This window comes from Giraffa tippelskirchi, chromosome 2 (genome assembly GCF_054371585.1).
Source record: "Giraffa tippelskirchi isolate mGirTip1 chromosome 2, T2T-mGirTip1v1.2.pri, whole genome shotgun sequence".
NCBI lineage: Eukaryota > Metazoa > Chordata > Mammalia > Artiodactyla > Giraffidae > Giraffa > Giraffa tippelskirchi.
Window position 1 is genome coordinate 25,899,693 of NC_137276.1, and position 12,997 is coordinate 25,912,689.

At 42.1% G+C, this 12,997-nt stretch overlaps 1 long non-coding RNA gene across 1 annotated transcript; it reads left to right on the top strand.

Annotated features, from left to right (window-relative positions):
• The first annotated feature begins 1,466 nt into the window (after positions 1–1,466).
• On the top strand, positions 1,467–4,137 carry LOC145526780 (uncharacterized). Its single transcript, XR_014069171.1, has 2 exons — positions 1,467–1,569; positions 1,812–4,137. It is a non-coding gene; the product is annotated as an uncharacterized LOC145526780 (long non-coding RNA).
• Positions 4,138–12,997: the final 8,860 nt, after the last annotated feature.

The window sequence follows — 12,997 nt, forward strand, 5'->3', positions numbered from 1 at the left end:
TTTCTCTATGAGTGAAATTGAGCAGTTCTTCATGCATTTATAAGCCACTTGGGGTCTCCTTCTGTGAATTGTCTATTTATAGCCTTTGCCTATTTTTCTATTGCTCTTTTTGATTTACAAGAGGTCTTTGTAACATCTAGACATTAATCTACTTTCAAAGACTGGCCATGTTGCTTGTGATATCCTTTGTGGAAGAATAATCTTTAATTTTAAAACCCTTCATCCTCTTTATGCTTTTTAGTATAATTTAATAAATTCTTCTCAATCCCAAGGTTATAAATATATTCTCTATCATTCTCTTCTATTAGTTTACTAATTTTACTTTTACATGTTTAGTTCAATCCATCTGGAGCCTTTCCTTTCTCCAGGAGATTTTCCCAACCCAGGGATCGAACCCAGGTCTCCTACATTGCAGGCAGATTCTTTACTAGCTGAGTCACAAGGAAAACCCAAGAATACTGGAGTGGGTAGCCGATCCCTTCTCCAGTGGACCTTCCCGACCCAGGAAGCAATCCGGGGTCTCCTGCATTGCAGGTGAATTCTTTACCAGCTGAGCTATCAGGGAAGCCCAATTAGCTTAATAATTTTCCTTTTACACATTTAGTTCTTTAATCCATCCGTATATCGTGTGAGATAAGGATCCAGTTTTATTTTTCTCAATGGAGTGAGTCCATTTTTCAACATCTTCCCCAAATATAGATGGGTCTGTTCTGAACTCTCTGGTTTATTCCTGTGTCAGCACCACAAAGTTTTATTACTATAATTTTGTAGCCAGTCATCATAGTTAAAGGACAGAACACGCCTCCCTGCTCTGTCAAAATTGCATTGGCTATTCATGAATCTTTATCGCCCCATACAAGTTTTCAGGATATTTTTCAAGTTCCTCATGACAAATGTTAATTGGAACTTCATTGAATTTATGAATTAATTTGAGGGAAATTAACATTTGTTCAGTGATATCTCATTCATTAACAGAGACTGTGTGTCTGGTGGACAAATAGAACAAAATATGACTGAGCCATAATGTGCAGGGAAATAGTGAAAGAGGTGGCACATGAAGCTGGAGAAGCAGGTTGGACCAAACTTGAAGCCAAGTTAATAGAAATGAGGTGGAGATGGAGCAGGAAACATGACTCAGGCTGCTTTGTGTTTACAGAAAACTTGATTACAACACTGGGACCAGCTCATGGGACCACCATAATCCAGAGAAACTCCATAATAACATTGTTAAAGGTACACAGCCATAAAGAAAGACCTAGAGGGCCCTGGCCCCCTGTATCTTGTACTGGTGTGACTTGTAGAGCTATGTGTCTTTCCACTGCCTGGGAATTGCCTACGGGACAGTTTCACAAGCAGATGGCCTGCCAAGGCTGCAGCAGTTCAATGCAGAAAACACTTTGTTTAAGCAACTACTACAGAACAATAGCTCCCAAGGCTGGCCATAGGAGCCACAGCAGTAAGATAAAGTCACTGCCCTTTGGCTTTGGGGGACAGAAAGAAAAATCTGCAATTAATTCTAACATGATGTGATGGTGCCATTTACAACAGACTCTGTCAACAGCAAGCACTGTGAGTGCTCAGGGAATCTAGATATTGATACCTGAGAGTATTATTTATCATGTGGGGACAGAAAGACAGAACACAGAAACTCAGGGAACCACTGAAGGTGGACAGGAAGATGACATCTTTAATTCACAGTAAAGAGATGCAGGAGGACATCAAAAAGGGAGGATGAGTGAATGAGAGGATGGGTGGCTTGACAAATTAATTTATGCTGATGAAAAAAAATGCTTTGTGTCCCAATTTTCCAGATTGCAGTCGAAGACTACTCACTACCAGACTCCCCTTTGTTGCTGTAATTAAAAGGAGCACTAGGTGGCATCGTACGACCAAAAGTCCTCACCTTCTAGAGCCTTTGGGAGAAACTCTCTCCAGACTGGGTCAACCCCTAATTTAGACAAGAGGGCTTCTGTTAATCTCAGTTCTCATTACACCCATTTAATTTGTTTACTGAGCACCTACTATATGCCTTCACACCATGGAGACTATGAAGGAATCAAGTCTCCCTTCCCTAAAGGAGCAGAAGCGGAAGTAAAACATGCAGTGCCCCCCTCCTCCACACACAAAAATCAGTCCAAGACACGATGCAGTAAGCACTGAAATGAGGATGTCAGGACAGAATATCCTGTGTAATCTGGTCCCGTCAGCCATCTGCTGCCTTCCACCACTCACTTCTTGCTGCAATGGCTTCTTTTGATTCCTCCCTACTACCAACCTGGAATAACCGACCTTCCCTCTTCAACCTGGCTGACGCCCACCCATCCTTCCTTCAGATCTCACTAACTTAAGAGGACATTCCTGACCTGCCCCTAACACCACACTACCTTTTCAAGTACCTCTTTTTCTGCTTCTTGGACCATCCCATAATGGTAATTAACTATGGATTCATGGAAATAGTTGCTTCATCTCTGTTCTTGTTGTTGAACCCAAGTTTATGTCCCCAATGCACAGTGAGGCCAAACAAACTGAAATATCAGAATTTCCTTATTTAATAGGCAGACAGCACTCAGAAAGCCAGAACTCCCTGATGATTTGGGGGGCAGGGACAGGCTACAAAGTGTGTGACTTTTCTGATTGGTTGGTGATGAGGTAACAAAGGTGGTGTTCCAGGAATCTCAATCATCAACCTTCAGGTTCCAACCAGTCTGGGTTCCTCCTGTTTGTGTTTAGACAGAAGTTACCATCCCCCACCCGGGTGGATGCCCTGGTTCCAGTAGAAGAGATCAGAGATACATTATTATGTATACCATTTGAGGAGGAACTAGGACCCTGCTTTATGGCTGTGATATTGTTTCTCTTTTGTTTATGCATTCCCTCCACTCCTCAATTAGTAACTGTTTGAATCTGCCCTTTGGTACTCAGGGAAGGTCTAGGAGTCTGAAGCCTTTTTCCTACAATTAAGAAACAGAGATAGGCTTTTGTATCCAGGAGGGTCCTGCTCAGTTTCATCTTTTCTACCAGGCTGTCAAACATCAAGAGAACAAGTAGCACTTTCTTTCTTGTTCAGCCTGTCTCTGTTGGTGTTATGGGCTAAACGGGATCTCCCTAAAATTCGTATGTTGAATCCCTAACCCCCAGTACCTCGGAATGTGACTGTATTTGAGAAACACGGTCTTCGAAGAGGTAAATAAGTTAAAATGAGGCCATTAGGGTGGGCCCTAATCCAAATCTGACTCCTGCTCTTATGAGAAAAGGAAATTTGGGCACACAAAGAGACACACAGACGAAAGATACAGCAAGAAAGCGACCATCTGCAAGCCAAGCTGGGGTCGTAGGAGAAACCAAACCCTCAGACACCTTGATCTGGGATGTCCAGCCTCTAGAACTGTGAGCAAATATCTACTGTTTAAGCCACCCAGTCTGTGGTTCTTTACTATGGCAGCCCCAGTAAACTAATACAAACGGCCATCACGCCTCTCAGTACGTAACTATTAAGTGAATGACTACTGAATGAGTTCTGAAATAAGGAAGATCTGTGAAGGATGGATGGTACTAGTAAGGAAAGGTACGTGGTAGATGTGGTTCTTAAACTTGACTGTAAGTGATACGTGGAGACATGGAAAAAGAGAAAGAATCCCAAGTATGGAAAATAGCACTGGGCAGATACCAAGGTAAAAATGCAAAAATCCTGCTCCAGGAAGGGTGCGGTCCAAATCAGGGACTCAGAGACATTAATGTTGATATTGAAGAAGGAATTCAAAGGGCCTGGACTCCATCTTAGGCCTGTTCGTGCTGATTATGCTTGGCCACCTCTCTAATGGACTCTGAACTCTGTGCTTAGTGCCTGTGGAAATGACAATAGAAGGATAAGACCCCCTCTGGACAGGTCATAAATTCTTATCTGTAACCTCAGGCTTATTGATTATTGACTGTTTGAACACATAACACATGAATGATGGAGTTATTGTGATTGTATTTACCTTTCCTTTGTTTATGTAAGTCACAAGGAAGTTGGGTGGTGGGTTCAGACACGTACACATGGGGTATAAAAGATTTTCACAAATGCTGGTCGGGGTCCTTGGCTAAGAGGATACTCTGCCTTGGGCCCGCCGGTGTAATAAACTGCACTTCACTATCTGCATCGTCCTTCTGAGTGAGCTTGTTTCCCGGAACGCGTGGCTATAACAATATGAGGGTCTGGGTGAATGTGGAGCCTTTGGAAGACTAGCAGAGACATAGCTATAAACTCAAGGACCAGGGACAGCAAAGGATGCACCCATTTGCTCTGCTAAATAATTTAAATGTATGATCATGATCTGTAATACATATGCAAAGCTCCTTGTTTAAACCTGCATATCATTGTTGTTGAGTCACTCAGTTGTGTCCAACTCTTTGTGACCCCATGGACTGCAGCCCTCCAGGCTCTTCTGTCCTCCGTTGTCTCCTGGAGTTTGCTCAAATTCATGTCCATTGAGTTGGTGATACTATCTAACCATCTCATCCTCTGCGGTCCCCTTCTCCTTTTGCCGTCAATCTTCCCCAGCATCAGCGTCTTTTCCAGTGAGTTAGCTCTTCTCATCAAGTGGCCAAAGTATTGGAGTTTCAGCTTCAGCATGAGACCTTTTAATGTATATTCAGGGTTGATTTCCTTTAGGATTGACAGGTTTGATCTCTTTACAGTCCAAGGGACTCTCAAGAGTCTTCTCTAGCACTACAATTTGAAAGCATCAATTCTTTGGCACTCAGCCTTTTTTATGGTCCAACTCTCACATCTGTACATGACTACTGGAAAACCACAGCTTTGAAACCTGGATATAGCGCCTCTTGTTTAGCTTCCTTAGGACTTGCTGTGTGCTGTGACTCAGTAATAAAAACAGCATTTTCTGAACAGTGCTCACCTCTTCAACATCACTCCATGAGGCTATGAAGTGAAACTCCAGAAAAGCAGAAAGAAACATGGATATGTGCCTCCACATGGAAATTCCAGCCTGCAATACAAAATGACTGTGTCCTAAAAGAAACCTACTCCTCTGATGGATCAGAGAGCTCCTAGAAGCAATATGGGGGGAGTACGTGCAGCCTAGAATCCCCATCCAGAAATAGGTTCCTCCCACCTCCCCGCTCCACCTCTGGCCATAGCTGAAACGATCAGGAGTGGAGACTTAACCCACGTGACCCATTATCTTTCCTGGGAATTTATAATTAGGACCAAAAGTTGCAAGTTGCTCATTGTGAAGCCTGGAACTGAGTATGTGCCGCCCAAAAGAGGCAGAGAAAGGCAGGCTGCATAGAGGGAAGAATAAATGAACAAGAAGGAGATTCCACAGGCTCAAGAGAGGAAGGAAGAATTGGGGGAGGGGCTCCCTTGGTGGTTGATGCCTTTTCAGATGCTGGGTGCAGTCCCTGAGGGGGCCCAGCACACCTGCTCTCTTGGTTTCTGCCAGATATTTTGCATCCTCCTAACAAATTCATCTTATTTGTTTAAGCAGCAAGTTTCCACTCTTTATCTCCCCACCCCAACCCCACCAAAAGAAAAAGACAAAATAGGACCAACATAGGTCCTATTTGCACAGGCATTGTGACGTCGCTGGATTTAATGTCTATAAAATCTAAACACTGCATTTGGGGCCGCAAACAACATGGGAAAAACTGCTCCAGTCATCAGAGCTAACACTTTTCCTCCAGGCTTTTGGGAAGATTAAAAGCCCATGTGTTACAGAAAGCTGTTATCATTTATCAGACGACCCCATGCTCACCTTAAATGACAGAACAGAATCCCAGCTGGCTAGTACTCTCCGAAACTGTTTGGGCCACATTTTATTCCTTTAATCTGCTCCTTTCCCACACTGCTGCAGACCTAACTTAACATTTGCCGAGCATTTGACATCGATTCCCAGAGGGTCTTCATACAAACGCCTCTCTTGATACCCAAGGAGGCAGCGAAGCTCAGGCAGATTTATTAGGAAGATTGAAACGTCGGGCACAAGGCAGAAGCAGTGGGCAGTCTCCACTGCCTGGGATCATTTTTACAAGCAGACTGTGTCACAACCCAGTCATCTTAACTGCCCCTCTCCCACTGGGTCAAATTTCTTCTGGATGTGACTGGATAGGTAAACTAGCTCACTCAGGGAATGTTTCTTGCCCAAGGGGCCAGGCCAAGGTTGCGGTTTGATGTCCTACCTAAAACTAGTGAAGATTTACACAGACCAACCAGCTAACCGACTTGCTGAAAAAGACTGAATCAATCCACACAACCTGTTCCCACTACAAATAAACAAATACACTAAATGAATGAAGAAGTAAATAAGTGAATAAACAGAATTTTTAAAATCACCTTAAGAGAGAGAACTGTAAGCAAAAAAAATCAAGGCACAAATCCCTCTGATGATGGGCTACTATCCCCTGAAAACATCATATTTTCAAATACCTCTAGTCTTTACGTATGCTGGTGCCTTGTCTATAATATCCTATGTCTCCTTTGTCCAGTGAGTTTTTTCAAGACTCAACTCTGTGCCACCTCCCCGAGGAAGTCTTCCCCTGTTTGGCACACCTTCTCTGTGTTACTAGAAAATATGAGCATCCCTCTGTCAATGCACTGTATTGTAATCATGTGTTCATATCTATGTCTGGAAAGACCAGTCTTTTCTTTAATACATCTATGGTGCTGACCCATAAGAGACACTCAAAACAGAAAGTTTGTTAAAGGAAGGAAAAATGGAAAGAAGGAAGAGAGAGAGGGAGAGAGGAAGGAAGAAAGGAAAAATAGAATCAGCTTATGCACTCAGGCACACAGCAATCACTCTTGGGAGTGATTAGTGACTAGCTAAAAGCTATTAGAACATAAACATTTAAGATTCTAAGGTAATTAAATAAAATCATCTCCAAGTATACACTAGGTCCTTAAATAGAAGTACTAAGTATTACTATCAAATGCATGTATCTCATTTCTCTTGCCATCTTTGATGCAAGTGTCAAAGAAGGCTTTTCTTTTTATCCACAGGGTTTGACGCACGGTAGGCACTCAACAAAAGTTACCATTTGCTTCTCTTAGCAGCGAAGATAAGCATCTGTAAAGTGAAACTCTTTGCTATTTTAAAGGAATAAACTCTTTCTACCCTGTAGATAGGTTGCTTTATTTCCAATATCTGCTGCCAAATCTACCGAACAGTTTCAGTAATGAAAAATGCCTGCTGAGCATCTATTGTGAACAGGTGTTCTCTGAGGCAGTGCAAGGGAGGCAAAAAACCTCCACACCTCCCCCTCCAATGCCACCAAAGAACTTGAAACACAGTGTAAGCTAAATAGGACAATTCAAACATCCAGGATGGTAGAGACCAGCCTAGAATACCATTGTGTTCTAGAATCTAGCACCATAATCTGCAAACTAGGTCTATAAAGAACCAGATTAAGAAATATTTTGGCTTTCACCAGGCCACACATTTTCTGTAGCAGCTATTTTCACTCTGCCATAAGCACAGAAGCAGCCACAGACAATACATAAATGAATGGGTTTGGCTGTGATCCAAGAAAACCTTGTTTACACAAACAGGTGGCACTCTGGAGTTGGCCTGCCAGCCAGAGTTTGCCAACTCCTGATTTAGCACAATGCCTGGCATATAGTAGGTGCCACATATTGAATGAAAGAATGAATGAATGAATGAGGGAATGAAGATTTTTCTAAGGTAACGGCACGGTGATTTGTCTTAAAGCTTTCATGTATCATCATTGGACATTAACTACAAGGAGAGCAATGAATACCTCCTGACCAGAAATACGCTTGACAGAAGTTATCTGACAGTCTTTCCCACTCCAAGTGGTGTGTGTGGATGGAAACTTAACAAGTAAAACCACTAACAGCTTTCGTAACAGAGATGTGAACTAGAAGATCAGTTTAAAGAGGTATTTTTTCCAAGCCGTGGATCCTGACTCTTGAGTAAGTGGTAGCCTGCATTTTATTTCAAAAAAGGATACGAGATGCAAGGAGAAAAAGAAGAGGGAATACACCAGAGTCTATCACATGTACTAAGCATAAGGAGTGTTTCTGAGGTAACTGTCTTTCACTTGTAAGGTACTTGTATGTGAGAGTATTCACATTCTGGGGTAGAATGTATTTTTTAAAAAGTTGGGAAAATGTTCTATTGTAATCTCATTCTTGGGGAAATTCAATGTATTTGTACATTTGAAGGGGATTTACTTCTTCATAGCAAAGTAGTTGAAGGCAAGATTCTGGAGCAAATTTCCTGGTTCAAATCCTGACTGTCACTTGTTAGCTGTGTGATCTTGGATAAGTTACTTAGCTTCCCTGGGCCTCAGTTTCTTTACCTGTGAAATGGGAATGCAAATGATACCTATTATTGTTGTTTAGTTGCTAAGTCATATCTGACTCTTTTGTGACACTATGGACTATAGCCCACCAGGCTTCTCTGTCCTTGGGATTTCCCAGGCAAGAATACTGGAGTGGGTTGCCATTTCCTTCTCCACGGGATCTTCTCAACCCAGGGATCAAACCTGAGTCTCCTGCGTTGCAGGTGGATTCTTTACCGCTGAACTACCAAGGCTTTCCAACAATACCTATTATGGTTATTATGAGAATTAAACAAGTTATCATATGTGAAGTGTTTTTGAGCAACATCTAACACACAGTATACATTTTAGCTATTACTATGCGGCCTTCCCAGGTGGCCCTAGTGGTAAAGAACCCGCCTGCCAATGCAGGAGACATAAGAGACGCAGGTTCGATCCCTGGGTTGGGAAGATCCCCTGGAAGAGGAAAATGGCAACCTACTCCAGTATTCTTGCCTGGAGAATCCCATGGACTGAAGAGCCTGGAAGGCTACAGTGCATAGCGTCGCAAAGAGTTGGACACAACTGAGGCAACTTAACATGTACACATGCATGCTGTCACTAACCAATAATGTGACCTTGAGTACGTAACCTAAATTCTCTTGGTTTCATTTTTGTTGGTAAAAAGATCTCCAAAGGCCTTGCTGGCAGCAACATTCCAAGAAGGGAAGGGAGGTGGTTTCCCAACACAAACCTTGAGGAAAGCAAATGCAAATCATCTGTCCTGTACAACGACACCTTTGGGGTCTCAGCCAAGCAGCCTGTTTCACAGAAAAAAACCCGTAACCAATTTGTTATTATCTCTCAAAACTGCGTGCACAGGTGAATTCAGGATGGTGAGAGATTGACCAAATCAAGGGAAAAGCTCTTCTTTCCATCCATCAGACCCTGCATGACTAGCATTGGCTTCCTGTCTCTTCCACTATCATGTATTTTATTCCACACACTGGGATAATCGCAGCTGGGGGTGAACAGGAAATCTGTCCCCATGTTTGTTTGGCTTTTTTTGTTTCCAACATTCCTGACTGTGAAGTACAGTGTGAGGCTGCCCTGCAGTTGTTCTGGGGTTGATCACAAGTCACCTTTCACTGTGGAATTTGAAGTCCCGTTTAGCACCAAAGATCATTAAAAAAAAAAAAATCCATTTACTTTCACACACAAAAGAAGTCAACAGAAAAACAGGTGAAGTTATTACTGATTACTTACAAACAAAATGGTCAGTAATAATGTTCTGTTTAGCCCCATTCGTAATTAAAGAAATGCACAACAAGACATTGAGATATTTTTTACCTATAAAAGAGGCAAACTAATTAAAGTCAAAAAATAGTCAATGCAAAAAAAGATGCAGGGATACAAACATTCTCACACTTTTATGAGAGTCTAAATTGGTGAAACTTCTTTGGAGGACAATTTTGCAATAAATAGCAAAACAGTAAATATGCATAACCTTTGACCAGCCCTGAAACTAGGAAGGTATTGAACAAAAGCAGCCTATATACAGACTTCTCCTTTGAGAAAAATAAAGCCGTATTTGTCTTGTCTTAGACACACATAAAATTATAGTCAGGTAATCTATTCCTTGTAACCTAACACATTACTAATTGACAAATCTAAAAAAAGAGGAGGGGGTGGTGAGAGGACATTCTCATCTTGCACTAATTTTACCATTTCCCATTAAGCATAATATTGGCTTTGGAGAAGAATTTCACTCTCTACTTTTATCATATTTTTACAGAAATGTTTATCTGTATTTGGATGATGAATTTTTTCTAATGGCTTTTCAGATCTTAGTGATGGTCTTTCAGTTTTTCATTTTTGATCTATTTATGATGTAATATTTTTTTGATGTGCTACGGAATTCTGCATAAATATTTTATTTAGAATTTATAGAACAGTATTCACAAGTAAAATTAGTATGTTACTTTTATTTTCCCCTTTTTAATGACTTATTTTCACTGGATTTTTGTTGAATATATTACTACTGACTTAAGGGAAAAAAAAAGAATTCTGCCCATTGAGGGTTTTTAAAACTTAAATGACTAAACTTTTTATTTCTAAATATTGTATTTGCACTTTTCCAAATCGGCCCTATTTTTTCATAGTGGTATGTTCTATCCTTCTGTCTCTGTAATTATGTTGAACAGAACTATTTTAGTCTTTTTCAAGTTGTTCTACTGCCTCAAGTTCTTAAGGAGCTAATTCTCCTGTTTATCACCGATCCAGTCCCTCACGTAGTTCATTTCCTAGTTGGGTTTATAATTTCTTATTATAAATTCATCTCCAATGGGAGATTTTTATCTGTCAGAGATTAGAAAAAAAAAAATGTGTTTTGCATTTGCTTCTGACAGGATTGGGGGGATTCATCACTTTGGAATCAGCTTTTATATTCTTTCTGGACTTCAGGGTTCTCTCAACACATGGGTAATACTGGGACCTCACAACTAAGCATGGCAAAGGCAGGCTAGTGGTTTCAGTCTCTCTAGCACTTATTTTAAAATTCATCCAGAGGCCCCAAACAAACCACAAACTTCTTTGGTGTGGCCCTGGACGAGTGGGAGACTTTTTTCTCCTAAGATCCTTCCCAGAGTGTCAGCTTTAGGCAGGAGTCTCAAGACCAGATCTCTGCTTTTCTAGAACCCAAGATTTGTGTGGGTACAACCCCAGTCCTTAGCCATTTGTGCTTATATTCATGTCAAATAACCCTATTTGCCTTTGAGTTCCTTCTTCCTGTCTCACACCTAGGGGTGATCCCCCTTTCTTTGTTTCAATTGTTGATTGTTTACCCAACATTTCTGTATTCAGCAGAGGTTCCCTGAATTCTTGGCCCCTCACATTCCCAGAAGTTGAAACTTTGTACATTCCTGTCTTTTTAAAATATTTATTTTTAAAACTTTACTTACTTGGCTGTGCCAGGTCTTAGTTTCAGCACGCAGGAATCTTCATTACTACATGCAGGATCTTTTTTTTTTTAACCTGTAGGATCTTTTTTGTTTAACTTGGGTTTTCCTGGTGGCTCAGTGGTAAAGAATCTGCCAGCCAATGCAGGAGACATGGGTTTGATCCCTGGGTTGGGAAGATCCCCTGGAGAAGGAAATGGCAACCCACCCCATTCTTGCCTGGGAAATCCCACAGACTGAGGAGCCTAGCAGCAGTCCATGGGGGTAGCAAAAGAGTTGGACACGATTTAGCAACTAAACAACAACGCAGGATCTTTAGTTGTGGCATGCAAACTATCAGCTGTGGCATGTGGGATCTAGTTCCCTGAGGAGGTATCCAACCAGGACCCCCTGCACTGGGGGTTTGGAGTCTTAGCCACTGGACCACCAGGGAAGTCCCTGTACTTTCCTGTCTTTTAAAAAACCTTTCTAGAATAAGCACAAGGTGCTATGCAAACTACATGGGGGAGGGGAGTGTCTAACCCAGGCATGGGGGTTCAAGGAAGACTTCCTAGCGAAGAAATCACCTATTTGGAGACCTTAAGACTGAGCACACATTGCTGCTGCTAAGTTGCTTCAGTCGTGTCCGACTCTGTGCGACCCCATAGACGGCAGCCCACCAGGCTCCGCCGTCCCTGGGATTCTCCAGGCAAGAATACTTCAGCCATGCAAAAAAAAAAAAAAAAAAGTGTATGTGTACATAGGGGATGACAGGTTGGAGGAAGAGGTGGCGTGAAGGTTGCAGATAGAAGATAGAGCCCATGTGAACATCCAAGGTGGGGAAACAAACCTCATATCACATTCGGAGAAGCACAAGTTCCAAGAACTACAAGAAGTTTGGTGTGGAAAAAGGAATGAGATATGTGCTTGGTAAGATAAGTATTAAGGCCAGTTCATGAACGACTCATGCGCCTAGAATAGGAAAGTGGACTTAATGCTGAGAACAGAGCGGTGCTGAAGGTGACCACGAGGTCGCGGAGAGTTAAAATCACCAGGTCTGAAAGAAAACCAAATGTAATAGATTTGTTGCCCTTATCAGTAAATATAAACCACCGTTAGAAAATGCTGAAACAACGTTGCATATAGGACAATCCCAGAGGGCATTCAAGCACTATTCTTGGCATTCCACAGTGCATAATATAACTCTGATTTCTACCCCAAGGATTACAAGGCAGGTTAGTGGTGCTCAGCTCAGGGTCCCCACCTCCCAGGAATTTCCCCCCCTACTTGGGGGATGGATGGGTGAATACCTCACCCATCCAACTGGCAGACATTTTCAAAATCACCACCCTTTCAGGAAGGTTTCCACAGATCACCCCATTCCTCACCCTTCCCCAATAGCCCCCCAAAACTCTACCATAACTGTCTCTGATATAAGGAAAGAGCTGTGCGCAGCAGCAGAAGCTTGAAAACAAGAGTAACCTGGGCCAAGGGCCAGGGGGTCTATTTTTAGAACTTGTTCTCATTGCCTGTTTATCTTTCAGACTCAACCTAATGTCTTCCAGGCGACTGTGAAAGCTATTTGGATGGCTTGCGGAGGATAGGAAGAAGGTGATCTAAAACTAAACAGCAGTGGCAATGGTGATAATCATTCAGACAGTGTGTTCTCATAATTTCCCCCAATGTACCCTCAGTGGCGTTTAAGTCCTGCAAAGCCACTTACCTAGGATTTATTCAAGCCTTTCTCAGCCACTTCTAATGGCTGTGGAATTTGGGCA